The 22,558-nt window shown below is 41.6% G+C and overlaps 1 protein-coding gene and 1 long non-coding RNA gene across 2 annotated transcripts in view; one reads left to right on the top strand and one right to left on the bottom strand.

Annotated features, from left to right (window-relative positions):
- Positions 1 to 22,558, bottom strand: part of eif4e2 (eukaryotic translation initiation factor 4E family member 2) — a 400,744-nt gene that overhangs the window by 139,952 nt on the left and 238,234 nt on the right. The gene's annotated exons all lie outside the window — the stretch shown is intronic.
- Positions 1,247 to 22,557, top strand: LOC144599119 (uncharacterized). The gene is made up of 4 exons (XR_013547959.1): positions 1,247 to 1,293; positions 14,771 to 14,907; positions 17,836 to 17,948; positions 22,141 to 22,557. It is a non-coding gene; the product is annotated as an uncharacterized LOC144599119 (long non-coding RNA).

Raw genomic sequence — 22,558 nt, 5'->3', positions numbered from 1 at the left:
CCCTAGTGGGTGTAAGATAGTGTTAATGTACGGGGATCACTGGGCGGCACGGACTTGGAGGGCCGAAAAGGCCTGTTTCCGGCTGTATATATATGATATGATATGATAACTAAAATATACTAGAATAACAGTCATGTTTCAGTCTGAAGAAGGGTCTCGACCCGAAACGTCACCCATTCCTTCTCTCCTGAGATGCTGCCTGACCTGCTGAGTTACTCCAGCATTTTGTGAATAAATACCTTTGATTTGTACCAGCATCTGCAGTTATTTTCTTATACGTCATGTTTTAGTAACTCAGTGGGACAGGCAGTGAAGCTGCCTCAGTCAGCTCAGCTCAGCTCAGACAGATGCTGCCTGTCCCGCTGAGTTACTCCAGCTTTTTGTGTCCATCTTTGGTTTAAACCAGCATCTACAGTTCCATCCCACACAGTCATGTTTTAGTTCCATGTTGGTTGTACATGATTAGTTCTTTTCTTCTAAGTAATTTAAATTTCAAAACCTAATTATGGTGTGACCTAATGACAACTTTGATTTATCTCTTTATTACTTTTTTTATGTTCACGGTGGATCTAACATAATGGCTCCTAATAGAATAATAAATGGTTACAGTACAAAAGAAAGTTCATTCAACCCCCTAAAGCACTTGTTCTATGATTGCTACATTTCCAATTTCTTTATCGGGGCAGCCTTGCAGATTGCAGCATGTCAGGTACTTATACAGCTGGTACTTAAATGTGATGAGTGTTTTGGCCTTGTGTCCCAAAATTTACACCATTCTCTCTCTCCCCCCGATGATTGTTTTTGTTTAAACTCTTATAATCCTAAGTAAAGTCGTCATCTGAGAGTCTTCTGTGATTGGAAAAAAGAACTACCTTGCATTGAAAATAAAAGCAGAATGGGCAAAATATGTATTGCCCTAACATTCCTTTCTGTTAAAATAAACTCGTATTAAGACTTTTGATAGTCTTCAAAGTATAAGAGTGGGAAATGTCCCAAATCTAATTCCTTGCAGGAACCAATTGAGCCGTTTTAGCCAAGGTAGCTGTAAAACTGCTGTGTTTGCCTTCACCAATTAGATTCCACTTTTGACTGCAGTGCAGTGGCACATACTGTTAAGTATTTGTTTATATGTGGATTAGAACACTTCCAATTGAGCTTTGATTTTCATTCTTCGGAGATTAGTGTCATCCTCTCGGCTCATATGAAAAATAGCGACTTAAGCTAGTTATTCCAGGGCTGCCGGTACCAACAGATCATTTGGGAGGTGCGAGTGGGAAACTGGAAGAAAATAATGTAAGCAAGCACTGTTCTGTGAACAGGAAGATGTTCTTCATGTGTTGAAATGTGCCAGAAATACATGTTAAGGATTTACAAGCCGTGGGTGAACTTATGAGGCCCAGTTGGTGTACAATTATAACCAGGATTTGTGAATGGCAAAAAAAAGGCAGAACTTCTAGTCCACTCAATTACTTTGTTCATACTAATATTTCTGCTTTGATTTCATCATTCACTAATGTTTTATACTTTTACCACTGAATGTTCTATTTGCCCTCTTTCACTAGTTTTTCTGTCATTGGTCTGTCTCTACATTTTTATTTGTTTTCTTTCTCTCATTTTTTAAAATTCTTACATATTAAAGCCTCTATAGCCCCTATTAAATAACCTCTCAAAGAAGTTAACCGTATGGCTATAGATCACGTGTGGCTGCGCCTAACGGCTGCGGCTCTCTGGCAGTCTGTTTGTCTTTTTTTCCTTTTTTTTTTGTTTGTGTCGGTGTTGGGATGGTTTTTGTTTCTGGTTTTGGCTCTGTATGTGTGGGGGGTGGGGGAACCTTCTTTTATTAGGTCTCTTCCCCGGAGCGCAGCTCGGCCGCGGGGCCTTCCATCGCCCGCGGGGCCTTCCATCGCCCGGCTCGGCCGCTGGACTTAACATCGCCGGCGCGGCTCGGCCGCGGGACCTAACAGTGCCCGGCGCGGCTCGGCCGCGGGGCCTTCCATCGCCCGGTACGGCTGCGGGACGGTTCAGCGCTCGGTGCGGCTCGGCCGCGGGGCCTTCCATCGCCCGGTGCGGCTCGGCCGCGGAACGGTTCAGCGCCCGGCGCGGCGCCTTTCATCGCCCGGCTCGGCTGCGGGACTTAACATCGCCGGCGCGGCTCGGCCACGGGACGTTTCGGTGCCCGGTGCGGTTCGGCCGCGGGACCTTCCATCCCCTTGCGGGGGCTGTGCGTGTCGGTCGCCTCGGTAGGGGTCGAGCTGCCTGTCCGTGGGCGCGGGGGAAAGAGAGTAGAAGTTTTGTTGCCTTCCATCACAGTGAGGGGGTGTTTGGAGTCACTGTGATGGATGTTTGTGTTGGGGTCGTGTGTCCTGTGTTCTTTTCTTTTTTGCTGTGTCTTGTGACTGCTGAAATTTCGTTCGGTATTTATACCGAATGACAATAAAGTTCTGTTATACTGTTATACTGTTATATACTGTATTAAATTATAAAGAAATCCGGTACCTGTTGGAAAATCTGACAGAGAAACAGAAATAGACACAAACAGCTGGAGTAACTTCAGCAGATCTGAAGAAGGGTCTCGACCCGAAAGGTCACCTATTCCTTTTCTCCACAGATGCTGTCTGACTCGCTAAGTTACTCCATCTTTTTCTGTTTATCTTTGGTTTAAACCAGCAGTTCCTTCTGAAACAGAAAATGCCAGAATCGCTATCAGGGCAGGTAACATTTATGGAGAGAGAGAATGAAGTTTTCACAGATGTTTTGAGTTGATGGCCTTTCTGAAGAAAGACCATGTTTTTATTATCTTAAATTACACTGTGACTTGTACAATGCCTGCCTGCCTTGAGTCACTCTTCAGTACAACACCGTCATAATGCATCATATCTAGTGCTGTGTGCTTACTGTAGGAAACTGAAAAGTATATTAGAATTTGACTCGTGTAAGGTTTGTGTAAATCTTTAAACAAAAGGAAATTTGTGTTGAAGCATGACTGAAATATTAAATTTAGCAGAAAAGCCATGTTTTCAACATTAAATAATAAGTTATGAGCTTCATGGGATAAACACTGAGAAGAGAGTCAAGAGGCAAGAATGTCTAATTGTCGTTTATACTGGCAACGGTACATTGCAATTCTTACTAGCTGCAGCTTAACAGACAAGTTAATTCAATAACTTGGGTAAATACATAATCAATAATACAATAAATCAATAATAATAATAATGCTATGCAACTATTGTGTATAGAGAATAAACATTTTATGAAAGAAACATATTTGTATTTGGTAATGGCCGATGTTCTACCTTATACAGCTGAAAGTATTCAGATTCAATTTGACAAAACACTTCACTTTGTAATTTGCAGCCAGCATAAGAATGATGTCTGCTCTTAAATTTATGTTACCTCATCCACCAAGCTTCCAGTAGTTAAATTATCGCAGTGGGAGGAAAAGCAAAAAAGATCTTGAGTTTGATCTAATCTGGAATGAATTTGGTAAATTAGAATACTGGTGCCATCAATTAGGATTTCAGGATTTTGCTGCTGTTCTTGGATCATAGATGAAGGTTTAGTAATAATAATGCTGCTTTTCAGCATGCCTTAGACACAGGCTCATTCCAAATTGAATTATTGACCTACAATCTATAAATAAATCGAGGGATAATTGGATTTGATTTGAGGAAACGCTAAGTTTAAAACTCTCCCAATTATTAGATGGGTGGGTTTGGAGGACTTGGGGGAGATGGTGCTGGTTGTACCTCTTCAGTGAGTTGTGGTGCTGCATCTAGGTAGTCCGTGTCTCAAGCACAGTAGTGTAAGGATCACCGTTGCCCACTAGACCGGAGCATTTTGCTGAGATCCTGATCTTCAAACACACATCCTCAGACAATCAAAGGTCGTACTGCTTCACCAAAAGTGAGGGTAGAATTCATCAGTGGCATCTGCTTTTTGGATGATGTGTCTCCTAGTTTCAAGAAACTCCCTGTGGCTCAAGGTTGTTATGCTCTTGCGTGAATCTTTATTGCTGGAAAGCACTGTTACACGGTGGGGCCAGGTTGGTCAAGAACCTTTTGCTCGTAAGCTTCAGTGAACCAGCCAGCAGTGAGCTGCAACTTCACTTCCAAACCGGCCAAAATATAAGCATTATTTGCAGATTGTGGCTCAGTGATTGAAGTTGAGATGACCTTGGTCTGGAATGGAGGTAATGGAGGTTGAAGAGTTTCATTTTTGACTTGTAGAAAAGGACTGAGAAAATGAATGGACAAATGACAGTTTTGCTTGGTCTCGGGCTGCACGGAGATGGGGTCTATTTTAGATCCATTGGTTGAGATCATGGCTTGAATGCCACCATGAAGGAGGCATAGGATGGGGTGAATTTCCTCACGCAGCTGAATTTGAGAAGGATGCTTCACAGTGCCTCCCGGTTTAAAGAGCCAAAGGCTTTTGTAAAACCAATTGATTTTAAGCGAAGGGAGGGGGGGGGGGGGGGGGCATGGTAAGCCCGTATCCACAAACATTCAGATAATACCCCACTAATCTCTACTTATGTTAGGTTTTTAAAATTCTCAAATGAAGTAACTGAATATTTCAGGCAATTAATCCATAGTTTCGAAGAATAGGATCTTAATTTCTTTGAGGCATTCCAGGACTTTCTGGTAGAATTAGATTTCCCCCAAACCTGCTGAGGCAGTTATATTCTCAATGTTTTATTGGGTTTTCCTTCTTTCCAGGTTCAGCTGCACATCATTGTGTGGAAGAAAACCCATCACTCTGTATCTGCTTCCCAATAAGTGATGTTATATACAGATAATTATCAATTACAGACATACTGTAGATAAATAATTATCAACTATATAGATATATAGATTATATAGTTATTGGATCTATATCTATCATCTATATAGAGCCAGGCTGTGAATAGGTGTGAAGTGTTGTGCCAGGGTTAAGAGGGGGTGCCAGGGTTAAGTTTCTGTTTATCGAATCTGCTGCAGAACTCGTTCAGGTGACGATTGTCCAAGAATTTTCCTCTTGTAGCTTGTGATTTCTTGCAAGCCCTTCCAAAGTGAAGAGGAATCACTAGCTGAGAACTTGCTTCTCAGAGTACCTTTCCTTGGCAGCTCTGATTGCTCTTCTCAGCTTGTACTCGGCCTGCCTGTAGAGGTCTGCATCCCCGCTCCTGTAGTCTGTAGTTCAAAATGCCTGAAGTCAAGTCAACGCCTTGTAAAAAACGGAACGATTTGGTCAGAGTGTACGGGAGTGATATATTCTCTACAGATAACTGTGTTGTTTTGCAAAGCATGTGAGAAAGCAGTGAATCATGAGAAGAAATATTTTGTCTCCCAGCATGTACAGACAGCTGAACACAAGTCGGCGGCAGAGAAACTGAAGGCGGGAAATACGCAAGCTTGTCTCCTCACTACATTTACTGCTGGCTCCTGTCACAAATCTGAGTTTTTGAGTGATCTGTGTAAGGCATTCATTGATGCTGGAATTCCACTGTGGAAATTGGAAAACAAATCTCTCAGGTTTTTTCTCAGATGTTTTAAGCTCTGCTGGTCGACTAGTCTGAGGTTTGCCCCGAGAAATTCTGAATCTACTTCATTTTTTGTCCTTTGATACACAAAACCATGATCTTAATTTACTGCACACTACTGTGAATCTCAATAACACAGGAAGAGACCAATGTAAAACAAATCAGGTGGAAACTAGTACAAGGAATCAATGGTTATAAATAAACAAGGACTAATTTGGAATTAAGTAGATAATAGTCTTAAAGATTATTCTAAATTTTGGAATATTTTCTACTGAAAATGGGGAAGGAGTATTGTAATTGGCCATTCAGACTATTGTTCTATTTCTACATCGTTTTCTACGAATATCCATAACAAAAGCCAGATGTAAGCCTGAAAAACCACAACTTCTGAACCAACCTCGAACTAAAAAGAATTAGTGAAGGATATAAACATTGTGGAACTCGAGCGGGTTTTCAACCTAGCATAAATAAACTTGCATTAGAATCATTTGACACCCCGCCCCCCCCCCCCCCCCCCGATCAACCGACATCCACATGCCCCGAAATCCATTGGAATAAATAGGTTTTGGTGAAATCCTCTCTCTCTCCCTCCCTCTCTCTCTCCCTTCTCCTTCTCCCCCTCCCCCTTTTCCTCTCTCCCTTCCTCTCTCCCAACTTTGGAAGATTGCTAAGGTGTACCAATTGGCTTAGATGGCTGCCTTGCCCCAGAAGCAGTTAAATCGTGAAAAAAATGTCTAAAATGGGTTTTTAAAAAAGCATTAACATGTATACAATTAACAATTAAATGGATATATATATATATAGACATAAAATTGATAATAACATTTATGTGCGTGTGTATGTAAAATTGATTATGTTAATTAGTACTTGAAGAGTTTCCCAATTGCTTGGTCACTCCCCTGTCAAAACGATTACCCATGGGGATCCATGTCCATTATTACCATATATTACCATGTCCATTGTTACCATGATGGGCTATCACCTGGAAGGAACTGCAGATGCTGGTTTACACTGTAGACACAAAATGCTGGAGTAACTCAGCGGGACAGGCAGCAGCTCTGGAGAGACCCTTCTTCAGAGTCAGGGGAGAGGAAAACATAGAGATATAGAAGGGTAAGGTGTGAAAATGACAGATCAATGGGGACAGTGATCAAGGAAAATGTAGAATGGTTAAATGTTAGTTGAGGGGAAGGTGACCATGAGGCATACAATCAGTGACATTTAATCAGGAGGACAGTGAAACAGTTAGAGAACTAGGGTGGGGGAGGGACACAGACAGAGGGAAAACAAGGGTTACATGAAGTTAGAGAAGTCAATATTCATACTGCTGGGGTGTAAGGTGCCCAAGCAAAATATGAGGTGCAATTCCTCCAATTTGCGCTGGGCCTTGCTCTGACAGTGGAGGAGGCCCAGGAAAGAAAGGTCAGTGTGGGAATGGGAGGGGAGTTAGCAACAGGTTTAGCAATCTATCACCAGGACTCCCCTGGATTGCTTATAGAAAATTAGATCCTATTCTTAGACCCTATGGCTCTATCTGGATTGAAATATTCAACAATATTTCATTTGTAATTTTTTAAAGAGCTGATATTCCCTAATGAACCTGCAGCTGATTATGGAGTCGCCTCTGTTAGGATATATTGAAAGTTATAAGTTTATTGACAATTTGTAATAGACTAACTTTGTTGAGTTCATCATGCTGTACTTGCAGTTTCTCCACACTATCAGCAGCAAGAGATCTGAAGCACCACGACATCTGGTTCAAAGGGAAGGAATGCCAGATTTAGCAGCCTGCAGCAAACATATTTTCTGTCACTGGTGCAGAGAATAGCAGCAACACCAAGCCCACAGCTTTCCGGGCTTCCTGTGTTTCAGGGCAAAGAGGGATATGCAAGAGAAAAGCTTAGGAAGGAAGATGGTGGCAGAGATCAGTAAAAAAACCCACTTGATTTCAATTTGTGTAAGAAAATAACTGCAGATGCTGGTACAAATCGAAGGTATTTATTCACAAAATGCTGGAGTAACTCAGCAGGTCAGGCAGCATCTCAGGAGAGAAGGAATGGGTGACGTTTCGGGTCGAGACCCTTCAGACTGATGTCAGGGGGGCTGGACAAAGGAAGGATATAGGTGGAGACAGGAAGACAGTGGGAGATCTGGGAAGGGGGAGGGGAAGAGAGGGACAGAGGAACTATCTAAAGTTGGAGAAAACGTTCATACCGCTGGGGCTGCAAGCTGCCCAGGCAAAATATGAGGTGCTGTTCCTCCAATTTCCGGTGGGCCTCACTATGGCACTGGAGGAGGCCCATGACAGAAAGGTCAGACTGGGAGGGGAAGTTGAAGTGCTCAGTCACCGGGAGATTAAGTTGGTTAAGGCGGACTGAGCGAAGGTGTTGAGCGAAGCGATCGCTGAGCCTGCGTTTGGTTTCGCCGATGTAAAGAAGTTGACATCTAGAGCAGCGGATGCAATAGATGAGGTTGGAGGAGGTGCAGGTGAACCTCTGTCTCACCTGGAAAGACATGTAACATAACTTCTAATCTGTAAACTGTAGGAACTAAATTATAGATTATGTTGAACATTTATAAGTAAAATTTATATAATGTTAATTTAATTATTGCATGGTCTGAACTGGCTCAAACGTGTCCAAAAATTATTTCGGGTGTATAATAATATCTAGCACTTCAATGTCTTGCACCTTCTCTGACATAGCAGAAACATGGATCTCAGAAGAAATTACATGATCGCAATTGAATATTCGAACAAATATATCAAAACATTCTCATGAAGTAAAAGTACAACGATTCCTCTTCTCAGATAAAACTGAACAGCACTATCTGCTAAATTTACTGTAACATTCACAGCAGCAAATTGGAAAAGAACATGAGTGAGGAAGTGCTATGAATGAAGATTAATTTGTAACTGGTTAGATATGGTCATCAGTGTAGGCAAAGTGTAGCTCTCGGAACAACACGGACTGTGATGCACAGAGATTAAAACATTAAGAACCCAATTCCCCAAACTGGCATACAACAGGTTAACGCGCAGTATGGTGCAAACTTCAGTTTGAAATTAATCTGTTGTGGGAGCTGAAACATTCAGCTTATAAACATAGAAAGAATATGTTGTTTCAGTACAGCTTTATGTATATAGATTTATTTGATTTATAACAATGATCAGTCTCCTTATTTCAAACAAATGTATTGAACCTCGTAGACCACTCTGACTTTTTTAATGTTGACTTAATGTTGAGCTGTTCACTTAATTTGTGCAGACATTTTCAACAACAATCCCTGCTCAGTGGTCCCTGGATTAAGTCTCGGCTCTTCTGGGTTTCATCCTGTTGTTATTTTTACATTCTCATGCGCAGTGCTTAGATCATCGGGCAGGGTGGAACAACCCTTGGACCAGTCTCAAAGTGAGACTGGGAAGCACCACAAAGGCGACACTATAATGTGTTGTTGCAGCAAGCGCTCCGGATAACATGACCTGAATGATAATGTTGAAATTGGACATTTGCTGCTGGACCCTTCACGCAAATAAAAATTAACAGTCCAATGACAATAAAAAAAACATCTGAAGCTTTTTAAAAATTTGTTAAATGTCCAACACGATAGTGAGTGACATGGTGGTGGGCCATATGCAGTCTGTTATTTGATGTCTTTCCTTAAAGGGGCATGTGCTCCACTCTGTCGTTCCAGCCACTGCTTGTGTCAGTCTTGTCTGTGCAGGCAGAAACCAACAGCAATTATAAGCTCAAATAAAGATAGTAAATCATCCTAGCATTTTGACTGGATCAGAATTTAATAGACTCTTGGCTTCTCAACAACAACACTATTTACACAGTGCTTCAAACATAAGAAAACTTAAATCGAGTCAAATCAGATAAAAGTTGAGACCAAGCCAAAAAGAAAGCAATGTTACTGGCATTTTGATCAAACATTTAGGCCCCAAGGACAGCCTTAAAAAGAAAGGAGAAAGTGGTCTCCTTTCGTGTCCATCGTCCATGTTTCATATCTTACATCACTGTCATTGTCCGTCCTGAGAAGGGTGCAAGCTTCCAGCGACAATCAGTGGGAGCCATCACTTGTACAGTAGATGATGGTGGCTAGGCAAGGCAAGCTTATTTACATTTCATCAACAAGGCAATTCAAAGTGCTTTACATAAAATTAAAATGTTATTTAATTTTAATTATGCAATTAAAAGCTATTAAAAACAGTCATTAAAGAGAGAGAAAATAAAAATAAGCTAAAATAGAATAAGACGAGTATAAAATACAAGAATAAAAGTTACAGTGCGGTGTAGGAAATGAATAATTATTTGATTTAATAAAAGGCAGCGTCAAACAGAAAAGTCTTCAGCCTCGATACCAAAGAACTGAGAGTTGCAGCGGACCTGCAGAATGAGCTCAGAATTAGACCTGGTAGCAGAATGAGCTCAGGACACTTCCAGTTTCAGATCTGCGATGTGGACACTTCTGCTATGGGGCCAGAGAAAATGGTGTATTAATTCATTAGACAATAGACCAGTGTTTAGATTTATCTGTTACCTGCTGACGGTAACAATGCAGCCTCTGAACAGTGTCAGGATATGTACAGAACTTATTGCATTTTTAGATGAAGAACAATGCATGGATGTAAAGGCAGCTGGATAAGCAGTGGTGCATTGGTTGGGGTACAGTGCATTGCAATTGTAACATTGTGTATTTTATGTGCATAGATCTCAATCACCCCGAGACTCATTCTTACCTGAACTGCCGATTCCAATCACAACAGTCATTGCCCCAATTGCCCACCATGCTTTGCCTGGCGATGGTGGTGTCCACTCTCACCATGTCCTTGTGCAAAAGCTGCTCTTAATTGGAACTCTCAGCCTTAAGAGTTCTGCCATGGCAAGAGATTGCACAACAAAGCTGCTTTCCTTGTGCTTTTTTAGCGAACTCATTCTCCACACGTAAATTGTGCAGGAGGCCCAGAACTTGGGCGGTGTGATTGCGCAGTGGTAGCGTTGCTGTCTCACAGCGCCAGAGACCTGGGTTCAATCCTGGCTATGGTTGCTTGTCTGTACAGAGTTTGCACGTTCTCCGAGAACTTTGGTTTCCTCCTACAATCCAAAAGTTTGTAGGTTAATTGGTTCGGTATTAATGTAAAAATTGTCCCTAGTGTGTGCAGGATGGTGTTAATGTTAATTCCCTCCTGGGATAAATAAAGTTCTATCGTATATCATATCGTATCAAAGGGCCTGTTTCTGCGCTGTACCTCTAAACTAAACTAAACACTGAGTTAGAACGTTGCCCCCCTTTTGTCCTCCCGAACATTTGCACCCTTGCACCAACTTATTTTCTTGTGCATTTTAAAGCATAGGAGATTTTCTGGGTACTCGCACATGAACTTTCAGTTGAATTCTCCAGCCTAGATTTAGGTGGAGGATGGTACAATGTGGTTTCTGTTGTCAATGGAAATACCACCAGGTGGCGCCGTCAGTGGTTGCAGCCTCGCCAACGGACTGTCTGTCTTTTCATCCTTTTTGTTATTTTTATTGTGTTTTAAAAGTTTGTGTTAATGTTCTCTGGTTTGTTTTATGTCGGGTTGGGGGTCGGGGAAACTTTTTTTCAGTCTCTTACCTTGCCGGAGATACGATTGTTTTCAGGATCATATCTCCGGTCGCTCTGCGGCCTATCATCATGGAGCTGGCGGCCTTGCCCGAGGCTGACTCTGAGCCCTACTGCGGACGTGGACCTACCATCGGAGCCCCCCTGTGGAGTTCAACATCAAGGAGCTCGCAGACTCGGATACAGACTGATGTCAGGAAGCTCCAAAGCTGCACGAGGTTCGACTAGCCCCGACCTGTGTCCAATTGCCCGGTCAATTACCTGGGTCCAATTGTCCAATTGCAGGAGCTTGATCGCCCCAACCCGGATGGCCCGAACGCCGCTTACGGGAGTCAAGATCGTCCCGTCAACGGAAGACTCGAGGCCCACTACCACGGGAGAACAAGGAAGGGAAAAAGATTGAACTTTTTTTTCCGCCTTCCATCACAGTGAGGAATGTGGCGGAGTCACGGTGGTGGATGCTCATGTAAAATGTATTTTGTGTGTTCTGTTGCTTTTTATTGTTATGACTGTATGGCAAATGAAATTCCTCGTATGTTGCAAAACATACTTGGCTAATAAAGTGTGATTATGATGATGATTATGAACTTAAGTGTATTGTATTACAGTAGTGAAATATTAGAAGAAGATGGAGCTTTTTATACAACACTTCTCACATCCTCCAACCAAATGATTTCAAAACAATCAAATAATTTAAACACTAATGAATAAACATGTTTGGATTATATTTAATAGAGGGATAAATGTAACCAGGAAAACTCATCTATTCTGCTGTACATATTGCTATAGATAATTAACCAACAACTAAATACAATATTCCAGTACTCGTTGAAATGTTAATACAGATTACATGTCACAAGTTCTGGAATGGGACCCGCTGCTTTAGAGATGAGAGTACTACCGACAATTACTGGAAATATCACAGCTTGTTAGGCTGAGTGTCCATTTCTGTTTTCAAGGGCAATGAATGTTGAATAAGAACTATAAAAATAAAAAATATATAGTGCAAATGCTGGGAATCAATCAAAAAATGGAACTTGTTGGAAAAACCCATCAAGGAAAAAAACAGATCAATGTTTCACACAGAATACTTTCAGAAGGCATTTCTCAGCCGGTTATTACAGTTCAGAATGATGCATGATTGTATCTGTTGGTTCTCATTGTGAGAGTTTTGCAAACTGAGGCTTCCTGGAATGGAACTGGTTAAAAGTGGAAAGAAGAAAGAAGTCTGAAAGCCAATCTTTATACCGTGCCTTTTCTGTTAGGAAGAAACAGTGGAGCTTTTGGTAAATCAGATCTTCCAGCTTTTGGTAAAATAACAACTTTTATCTACAGAGGAATAATAGCCAGACTTAAGCATAAAGGATAAATAAGTTACATTTATTTCTTTATTTTCCAAAACCAAGATGTTTTGTGTTTAAGCCACTGTGTAATTGAGAGTGAATGGCAATCTAACGCATGACAACCCCAACATGTCAGCTGTCCAACGTTTAAAGGACGGGAGCTCATGATAGTATTGAAGCCACGTAAATAGTCTGCTTTCATTACAAAAATCACAAGTTTCCTACACTTTGCTGTACCTTTGAAAATGTCAGACTGTTTTTACGTGCAAAGCTTGTAAATTTTTTGATGAAGAATTCAGAGAGTTCATGTTTGTTTAATGAGGGATTTATTAAGGATGGGTTTTCAACAAACAATGTTCATCTTGCAATAGTTATAACACGGACAATTCACTGATGTGAAAGATTGAACTGTCCAGCTTCTGCCAATCGTTTGTCAGCTTATAATATGTGAATTTTGCACATTCTCCAGTTTATATTTTAAAATAAAGGATATCATTGTGCATCTTTAATAATTCATACACTGTATGCCACAAAATGTTCTGCATAATGTTTAAAACATTGATTTGTTTCTCCATTATAATGTTCTCTTGAAGATTAACTGAGATTTTGAGAACAAAACAATGAGGTCATTAAAGTTAACCAAAAGATTGAGTCATTTAACCTTTTAGTTAACATTAATTAATCGTTATACACCGATCAACCAAAACATTATGACCACCTGCCTAATATGCTATTGGTCCTCCGTGTGCCGCCAAAACAGCGCCGACCCGCCGAGGCATGGACTCTACAAGACCCCTGAAGGTGTCCTGCGGTACCTGGCACCAAAACATTAGCAGCAGATCCTTCAAGTCCTGTAAGTTGCGAGGTGGAGCCACCGTGGATCCGACTTGTCGATGCAGCACATCCCACAAATGCTCAATCGGATTGAGATCTGGAGAATTTGGAGGCCAGGGCAACACCGTGAACACTTCATCATGTTCCTCAATCCATTCCCGAACAATGTGTGCAGTGTGGCAGGGCGCATTATCCTGCTGAAAGAGGCCACTGCCATCAGGGATACCATTGCCATGAAGGGATGTACCTGGTCTGCAACGATGTTTAGGTAGGTGACACATGTCAAATTGACATCCACATGAATGGCCGGACCCAGGGTTTCCCAGCAGAACATTGCCTAGAGCATCACACTCCCTCCACCGGCTTATCGCCTCCCCATAGTCGGTTGGGACCAGATGGGATAGCCTTCGTTGCCCTCGCGCATCGATGAGCCTTGGGCGCCCAACACCCTGTCGCCGGTTTGTGGTTTGTCCCTCCTCGGACCACTGTCAGTAGGTACTCACCACTGCTGACCGGGAGCACCCCACAAGCCTTGCCCTTTCAGCGATGCTCTGACCCAGTCGTCTGGCCATAACAATATGGCCCTTGTCAAAGTCGCTCAGGTCTTTACTCCTGCCCATTTCTCCTGCATACAACACATCAACTTCAAGAACTGACTGTTCACTTGCTGCCTAATATATCCCACCCCTTGACAGGTGCCATTGAAACAAGATAACCAATGTTATTCACTTCACCTGTCAGTGGTCATAATGTTTTGGCTGATCGGTGTACATGCCACATCAGGGTAGAATGTAGCTAAAGTTCAGACAATGGATTTTTACAGTGTGGTCTAATGTTGAGCAGCATCTTATTTATTTACAGCAGCCTTACAATCCCAGCTGAAAGCCTCAATGTTGTGGCTGTGTTGTGAAACACAGCAGTCTATGAGCAGCAAGAAGGTTATAGGCAGCGGGTCCCCAGTCCCCACAGGAGAACTGGCTGTTGCCAGAGGCCTTCTTTGATAGTTTTGACGCATTAGAACCCTTGAAATTGAGTTAGATAAATTCAAAAGTTATTCTAAAAATAAATGCAATGGATTACATGTTTGCTGATAAAATCTATGTTAAAAAGTTTTAGATTAAGTCAGATATGCACAGACATAAAGTCAGGAGTGAGCTGACCAGTGATCTTCACCAGACCTGTCAGCTGAGGAGCATCACGATCCAAGTCACGAGTCAAAGGAATATCCAGCCGTGCCTGCGGTGAAATATTCTACTTCCAGTTCATTTCAATGCGGTGTTAGCCACAGTGTTTACATCGGGACCTGGGATTTCCATCTTCGGCAGTTTTTATAGTTTTCATTACATAGAGCAGTCACCTTTGGGTGAGAATTGATGCATGCTCACTAAATGACTCTTGGATGAAAAGTGCATCAGCACAAATTGTGTAAGCATGCAGATTAAGAATAGGCTTTTGTTTAAAATATTAGCAAATTCCTGGCCACAAAAGAGTCTGCCTCAGTCTGCTTCAACACATCAAGGTAAAGAAAAGACGAAGAGGGGAAAAGAAGAAAGAAAAGGTAACTGTGCCGGTGCTGGATGGTGAACGAGGAATCTTCCTGACAATGTGAGTACTGACCATTGATATCTGGACCCTGGGGAAGTGTACAATCTTCATCGGGCCTCTTAAACACACCACCTGCCTCTGTTCCCAATCCGTAAGCTCCTGCTCTGCTGCTGAACCCAATGCTGCCAGAACATAGCTGGGAAGCTGCCAGTGTACCCTTGCTCGTACGTGCATACTTCTATGTTTCATGGCAAAGTCCAGCAAAAACACCAGTCCTTTAAAGTTGAGCCCATTTCTCTAAAATGAGCCTAATCTGTAATTTGAGGCCTTGGATGTGAGGCTGAGTGTTGACTAAAACTTGGCAGTTGCACTATTTATCACACGCCAAGACCACCAGTTGATGATTGAGCAATTTTGTCTTCCAAATGCTGTGCGTATGCACATCATCCTGAATATATATATATGACTGTAGAGTGCCATAAATAACACAATAGCAACACTATAATATCTTTAATTTGTAAGGTCAAGAAATCTGAAATATAAGCAGAAATGCTGAAACCACATGGCACGACATCCAACATCTGAAAAGAGAAGGGAAAGTGACTTGAAACATCACCCTTTTCTTCTCTCCAGAGATGCTGCCTGTCCCGCTGAGTTACTCCAGCTTTTGTGTCTATCTTCGGTTTAAACCAGTATCTGCACTTAACTTCCTACACATCTGAAAAGAGAGATGTATTGTGTGGGATTGTGCTGCTTGTTCACTTCTTCACCTCTGTTTCTTGGACTTGATAAAGAATGAAATTATTCAAAACTAATTTATTGTGCAAACCATTTCTTAATTGTTTTTGTTAACTTTTCAATCCTTAATTTTGTTCCTGAGTTGTGGAATCTTTGGCTGGTTTTATGCAAGAAGAGTATTTCTAACCAGCAGCCAATGTCTTATCTCAGAAAAGATTTACCTCCATGGAGACAGTGCAACAAAGGTTTACTCCACTGATTGATTGGATGACGGTAAAAGATGGAACAGAATGGACCTGCCTTCTCTGGAGTTTAGAAGAATGAGAGGTGATCTCATTGGAACATATGATTCCAAAGAATGGATGCTGAAAGTTTGTTTCCTTTGGCAGGAAAGTTTAGCACTAAGGGATATAATCTCAGGCTAAGGTGTCGCACATTCAGAGCTGAGTTCAGAAGGAATATTTTTTATTCAGAATCTTGTTAATCTTTGGAGTGTTTGCTTTCAGAGAAATGTGCACGTTTACGCACTGAAGTAGAATCTAAGGTCCCCTAATATTTTAGGGGAAATCCATGGAAATAAAGAGGTATGAGAAATGAGTGGAAAATCTGAGCTGAGGTTAAAAAAAACCTGACATTATCTAATTCGTACTTTCTTATTCCGATCCAAGATGGCGCCCAACCCAGGCGACCATTTGCGTGCGAGCCACAGAAGCAGATCTACAATCACATATTACAATCACTCCACGCTCTTAAAACTCTACTCCTACAGCAACATTTCTTAAACGTTAGTCCCCTATCATATTTCTATACACTGTAAATGGCTCGATTGTAATCATGTTATTGTCTTTCCGCTGGCTGGGTAGCATTCAACAAAAGCTTTTCACTGCACCACAGTACGCGTGACAATAAAGCAAAGGAAACTAACCTAAAACTGATCAGGTTGTCCACTTAGGACAATTGTTGTTTGGAGAGCACCACATTCTGCGGTGTAGATAACAATTCTGCATTTTGCAGCATGAGGTAAGCAGTGTGGAAGTCACCATCCTCTCCTTTGCTAACAGTGTTTGTTCTGCCCTTCAAGCCCCTATGGTAAGTTTATGTAAATGTTTTAATTCCACAGTGACAGTTGAAGTAAATGTTACAAGAGAAAGCTGTTCAACTGGCACTCCTGCTATGTTTCTGTATTAATAATGCACACTTTGACAGACCCTTCAGTCTTAACAGGTTGAGGTAAAGTGAGATTTAACTCTTATAATCGCAGGGCAGCTTCATATCGGACTAAAATAGGCAACTAAAGAGTGCGTAAAAGTCTCAGATCCTAAAATGGTAGATAACACTAAATCAGAATCTTGTGATAATTTAAAGTGGACGTTATGTATATGGGCACAAAATGCTGGAGTAACTCAGTGGGCCAGGCAGCACCTCTGGAGAGAAAGAATGGGTGACGTTTCCATGCTGTATGACTCCATGACTCTATGGTAGTTTGGATTCAGAATTGGCTTACCCTTAGAAGACCCATAGAAAGCCATTAGGCTATTAAACACGGCAAACTTAAATAAGCTCCGAACTTCAATAGACTATTATTATTATTATTATTATTATTATTATTATTATTATTATTATTATTATTATTATTATTATTATTATTATTATTATTATTATTATTATTATTATTATTATTATTATTATTATTATTATTATTATTATTATTATTATTATTATTATTATTATTATTATCTACTATTGTTTGTTTTCAGAGTATATGTGTGTGTGTATGTATATATATATATATATATATATGTGTGTGTATGTATATACAGTATATATACATATATATATATATCCATATATATAATCCCCATATATATCTCCCCATATATATCTCCATATATATATATATATATATATATATGTGTGTGTGTGTGTGTGTGTGTGTGTGTATGTGTGTGTACTTGTGAGTATATGTATATATACACACTGAACTTTTTTTTCTCTCCCGTTGATCATATTATTTACAGTGTACAATGTTTACATATTCCGTTGTGCTCGGCAAGTAAGAATTTCATTGTTCTACTTGGGACATATGACAATAAAACACTCTTGACTCTTGACTCTTGGCTCTTGGCTAGGCTAAGACCAAGGCGAGTGGTACAATGTGTAATTCTTGCTGGAGGTCTGTGACCAATGGTGTTCTGTTTATCTGAAGAAGGGTTCCACCATGAAACATCATCTGTCTATTTCCCTCCACAGATGATGCATGACGTGTTGTGTTCCTCCAGCACTTTGTCTTTTGTCGTTAATAACATTGATCTGGAGAGGAATATTGAGGTCCTAGTCTATAGCTCACTGAAAGTGGCAACACGGTAGGTGGGATGGTAAACTTGTCTTCCTCAGTTGAATCATTGAGTATTGATCCAATGATTCAGTGATACTTTATTGTCACATAGCAAGCTCACCACAGAAGCCCGTGCAGCAGAGAACAGACGCACTGCAGAGGCCCAGAGGAAACGCACCACGCACAAGGCCCGGGCTACCTCCACTTCCACTGCAGCAGCCATCCACTTGTGTCCTACGTGTGGGCGTGCCTTCCGGGCCCGGATTGGCCTCACCAGTCACTTCCGGACCCACAGTCACCAATTATCCAACTGAAAGTGAAGTCATGGTCATCTTCCAACCCGAAGGACGAACAACAACATTGTCACGTATACCTAGGTAGAGAGAAATGCTTTGTTTTGCATACAACCCGGTAAAATCATGCAGCAGACCTCACCTAGGTAGTACACAAGTGTTGCCACGTTTCTGGTACTGACAAACTTACAAAGGTTCACTGAACAGTCCTATCTTCCCTTCCTAACTCCTGCCAGCCGCTGCACGTGGCAACAGGCCCCTGCACGGGGGGGGGGGGGGGGGGGTGAGCTGGGCCTACAGGGTGAGTGAGTTCTTGGACCTGCTGTGGGCAAGACGGGTCCATCGGCAGCTCCTCCAACCTCAGTCCTCGGCCGGTGCACCGGGCCTGCTGGACGGCTTCACCCCAATGATTGGAGTTACAAAAACATGTTGCAGCTTCTTAAAAACAATGGATAGGCCGCATTTGACGCATTGTGTGCTGTTCCAGTTCTTCTTCCCAGGGTGCTAATGTGAAGGACGAGAGGGCATAAATAGAAGGGAAGAGGAACAAATTTAAAGGAGATGTGTGGGGCAAGTTTTTTACGCGGAGAGTGGTGGGTGCGTGGAAAGTTATGCCGGGGTGGTGGTGAATTCATATACAATAGTGTGTTTAAGAACGGCACATGGATATGCAAGGAATGGGAGGTTATGGATCACGTGCAGGCACAGGAGATTAGTTTAACTTGCCATCATGTTCAGCACAGTAATTGTGGGCTGAAATGCCCGTTCCTGTGCTGGACAGTTCTGTATTACACCCTCCATGCTCATGGTACTGAGGGAGTGTTGGACTGTCGGCTTTGCTTGCGTCTGGATATGATGCCATCTGTTCCCTCAAATCAATGGAGAACATTCCACAGCATTTATTTTGAAGAATAGCAAAGGAGTTCCCAACTCGTGTCCTGAACAATATTTATTCCTCCAGCGACACAAGAACCGACCATCTGGACATTATCAATTGTGGGACATGGCTGTGCATGGATTGGCTGCCATATTGCACAAATTACCACACTCAAAATCACTTCATTGACTTTTCTGAAGCGATGAAGATTGTTTCTCTTTGTTTTGGCACTGCAATAAAGGAGTCTACTGTACAATTTCCTGATGAGTGAGGGGCCTTGGAAGGGAATTAAAGAATGTACCAGGTGAAAACCTACAGAAATGTCAAAGCAGAATATACACCGATCAGCCAAAACATTATGACCCGATGAGCCAAAACATTATGACCACCTGCCTGATATGCTGTTGGTCCTCCGTGTGCAGCCCCATACGCAGCAGGGTGCGATGCACTGTGTATTGTGACACGTTCCTCCCGTGACCACCATTAAAATTTTCTGTGGCTTGTGCCACAGTCGACCTTCTGTCGGTTCGTACCAGACGGGATAGCCTTCATTGCTCTCGCGCATCGATGAGCCTTGGGCGCCAACACCCTGTCGTCGGTTTGTGGTTTGTCCCTCCTCGGACCACTGTCAGTAGGTACTCACCACTGCTGACCGGGAGCACCCCACAAGCCTTGCAGTTTCAGCGATGCTCTGACCCAGTCATCTGGCCATAACAATTTGGCCCTTGTCAAAGTCACTCAGGTCTTTACTCCAGCCCATTTCTCCTGCATCCAACACATCAACCTCAAGAACTGACTGTTCACTTGCTGCCTAATATATCCCGCCCCTTGACAGGTGCCATTGTAACAAGATAATCAATGTTATTCACTTCGCCTGTCAGTGGTCATAATGTTTTGGCTGATCGGTGTGTATCTTTCTGTTGCATTCTGTCATCATCCTGGGAATAATTAATCAGGGATCGCCTTTCAATTCCCAAAGAAATGACACTGAATCAATTTGGGAGATGCTGAGGAAAGTTGAAGGGCATTCTGTTATGGAACAAGGAGATGGAATGATGAGACTGCAAAGAATAATATTACATTTTTTGTGGAGTGAAGAAAAACTTGACTTTTCATTAAAAATGAAGCTATGTTCTATAAATATAATTATCATGCACATTGCCACTTGCCATAAAGTTCTTATTTACTTCCAGTGTTAAAATACCGAGCCAAACACCAAGAGCTATTTGCAAATATCTTGGTTAAAAAGCCGGGATATGGAATTCCAGGACCTTGGACCAGAAATCTGATAAACAGGAACTACGTCAGAACTCTAAAGATTCATCTGCAATGACTTGTACTAATAAAAACTAAGTAGGAATGGAAGAGAATGGATCGTTTTTTCTGTAAGAAAAGGTTTACAACTGGTGAAAATCATTCTCTGATGGAAATGATATTCCAAGATGTGGGGGATTTGGAGAGGGTGCAGAAAAGTTTACCAGGATTCCGCCTGGATTGGAGGGTATTAGCCTGATAGAAGGTTATGAAATCTGAGAGGCATAGATAAAGGTGGACAGTCAGAATCTTTATCACGTGATGGAAATGTCAAATATTTGAAGGCATAGTTTTATTGCGAGGGGGGGGTGGGGTTGGTTGGAGATGTTGGAGATGGTTGGAGGGGATGGTTGGAGATGTGGATACAATAGTGACATTTAAGAAGCTTTTAGATAGGCACATGAATATCAGAGAATGGGTGATATGGAACATGTGCTGGCAGAATAGATACTTTTAAGGCAGAGATAGACAGATTCCTGATTAGTACGGGTGTCAGGGGTTATGGGGAGAAGACAGGAGAATGGGGTGAAGAGGGAAAGATAGATCAGCCATAATCGAAAGGCGGAGTAGACTTGATTGACCAAACATCCTAATTCTGCTCCTATCACTTATGAACTTATGGAGAATGGATTAGTTTAATTCGGCATCACGTTCGGCTCAGACATTGTGGACCATAGGGCCTGTTCCATGTTCGATGTTCCATGTTCTTATTACCTGTCATACTTAGCATTGAGAAAACTAAAATCAAAGAGCGTTTATACAAAAATAAAAATGATTCCTGTCTTAAAAAAAAGTGCAGAAAAATCAGCAAAACAAATATGAAGTCTAATAGCATATTTTACAATGTAACATTGAAATGCATCATGTATGGGAACTCTATGGCACCCTGATGAGTATCAAGTGAAAATATACACAAGAATTTTATTTTTGAACAAAGCTTCCTTTTTAATGAAAAAACACCTTAATTTAGTTTAGTTTAGAGATACAGCGCAGATACAGGCCTTTCGACCCACCATGTCTGTACCAACCAGCCATCCGCGCACATTAGGGACAATTTTTAAACATTTAATCAAGCCAATTAACCTACAAACCGGTACGTTTTTGGAGTGTGGGAGTAAACCGAAGATCTCAGAGAAAACCCACGCAGGTCACAGGGAGTATGTACAAACTCTGTACAGACAATATAGTCAGAATCGAACTTGGGTCTCTGGCGCTGTGAGGCAGGAACTCTACTGCTACACCACTATGCTGCCACCTTTAGGTTTAAGTTTATTATTGCCATCTGTATCGAGGTACAGTGAACAGCTTTGTTTTGCATGCTTTCCAATCAGATCAGATAATACTAACCACAAATATAATCAAGCCAAATTCAGGAACAAGGGGCAGGGCCAGGGGATAGATACACTGTGCAGAATATTGATCTTAGTATTGTGGAGCATCAGTTCAGAGACAAAGCCCCTGATCCCTAGCTTATGGAAGGACTGTTCAGAAGCCTGATAACAAGGAGAAGAAGCTGTTCTTGACTCCAGTTCTTCCCTCAAAAAATATTAAATTACATCTCAAATTGATTCCTATTAATTACAGAATCATGATCTGGAACCAATAGTAATGACAGAAGCTCTATCCAGACTGTCAACAACGGCTGTAACAATGTCAAATGGACACTAATGACTTTTGTATCATTTCCAAACTTGCTAATCTTGCCATGTATGTTCTCATCCAAATCGTTGATGTAGATAATGGGCCCAGCACCGGCACAGGCCTCCAGTTCGAGAAGCAACCTTCCACCATCACCCTCTGCTTTCTTCCATGAAGCCAATTGTCTATCCAGATGAAAATGTTTAGCAGCTACTGTATTAGGTCTAATGTTCAAGCAACTGAAATGGGGCCCCTATGAAACCAAGATCTACCCAATGGTAAGCTGATACACCACTTGCATATTTTAGACTAAAAAACAGGATGCTAACATACCTGCGTTTATCCTGTTAATCAATACAGCGGTTTTTACAGCTTTACTTATTTGGAAAGGAGAGCAATAATATTTATTCTAGTCAAATCTTTCTCCAGTCTTGTCCATATGGTACCAGCGTTCTTTGCTCTGCACATCTGACCTATATTATCGACTATTTTTGGTATATTTGTAAACTCTCATTC

This window comes from Rhinoraja longicauda, chromosome 13 (genome assembly GCF_053455715.1).
Source record: "Rhinoraja longicauda isolate Sanriku21f chromosome 13, sRhiLon1.1, whole genome shotgun sequence".
NCBI classification, from domain to species: Eukaryota; Metazoa; Chordata; class Chondrichthyes; order Rajiformes; family Arhynchobatidae; genus Rhinoraja; species Rhinoraja longicauda.
This window is presented reverse-complemented; position numbering and strand designations above follow the sequence as displayed.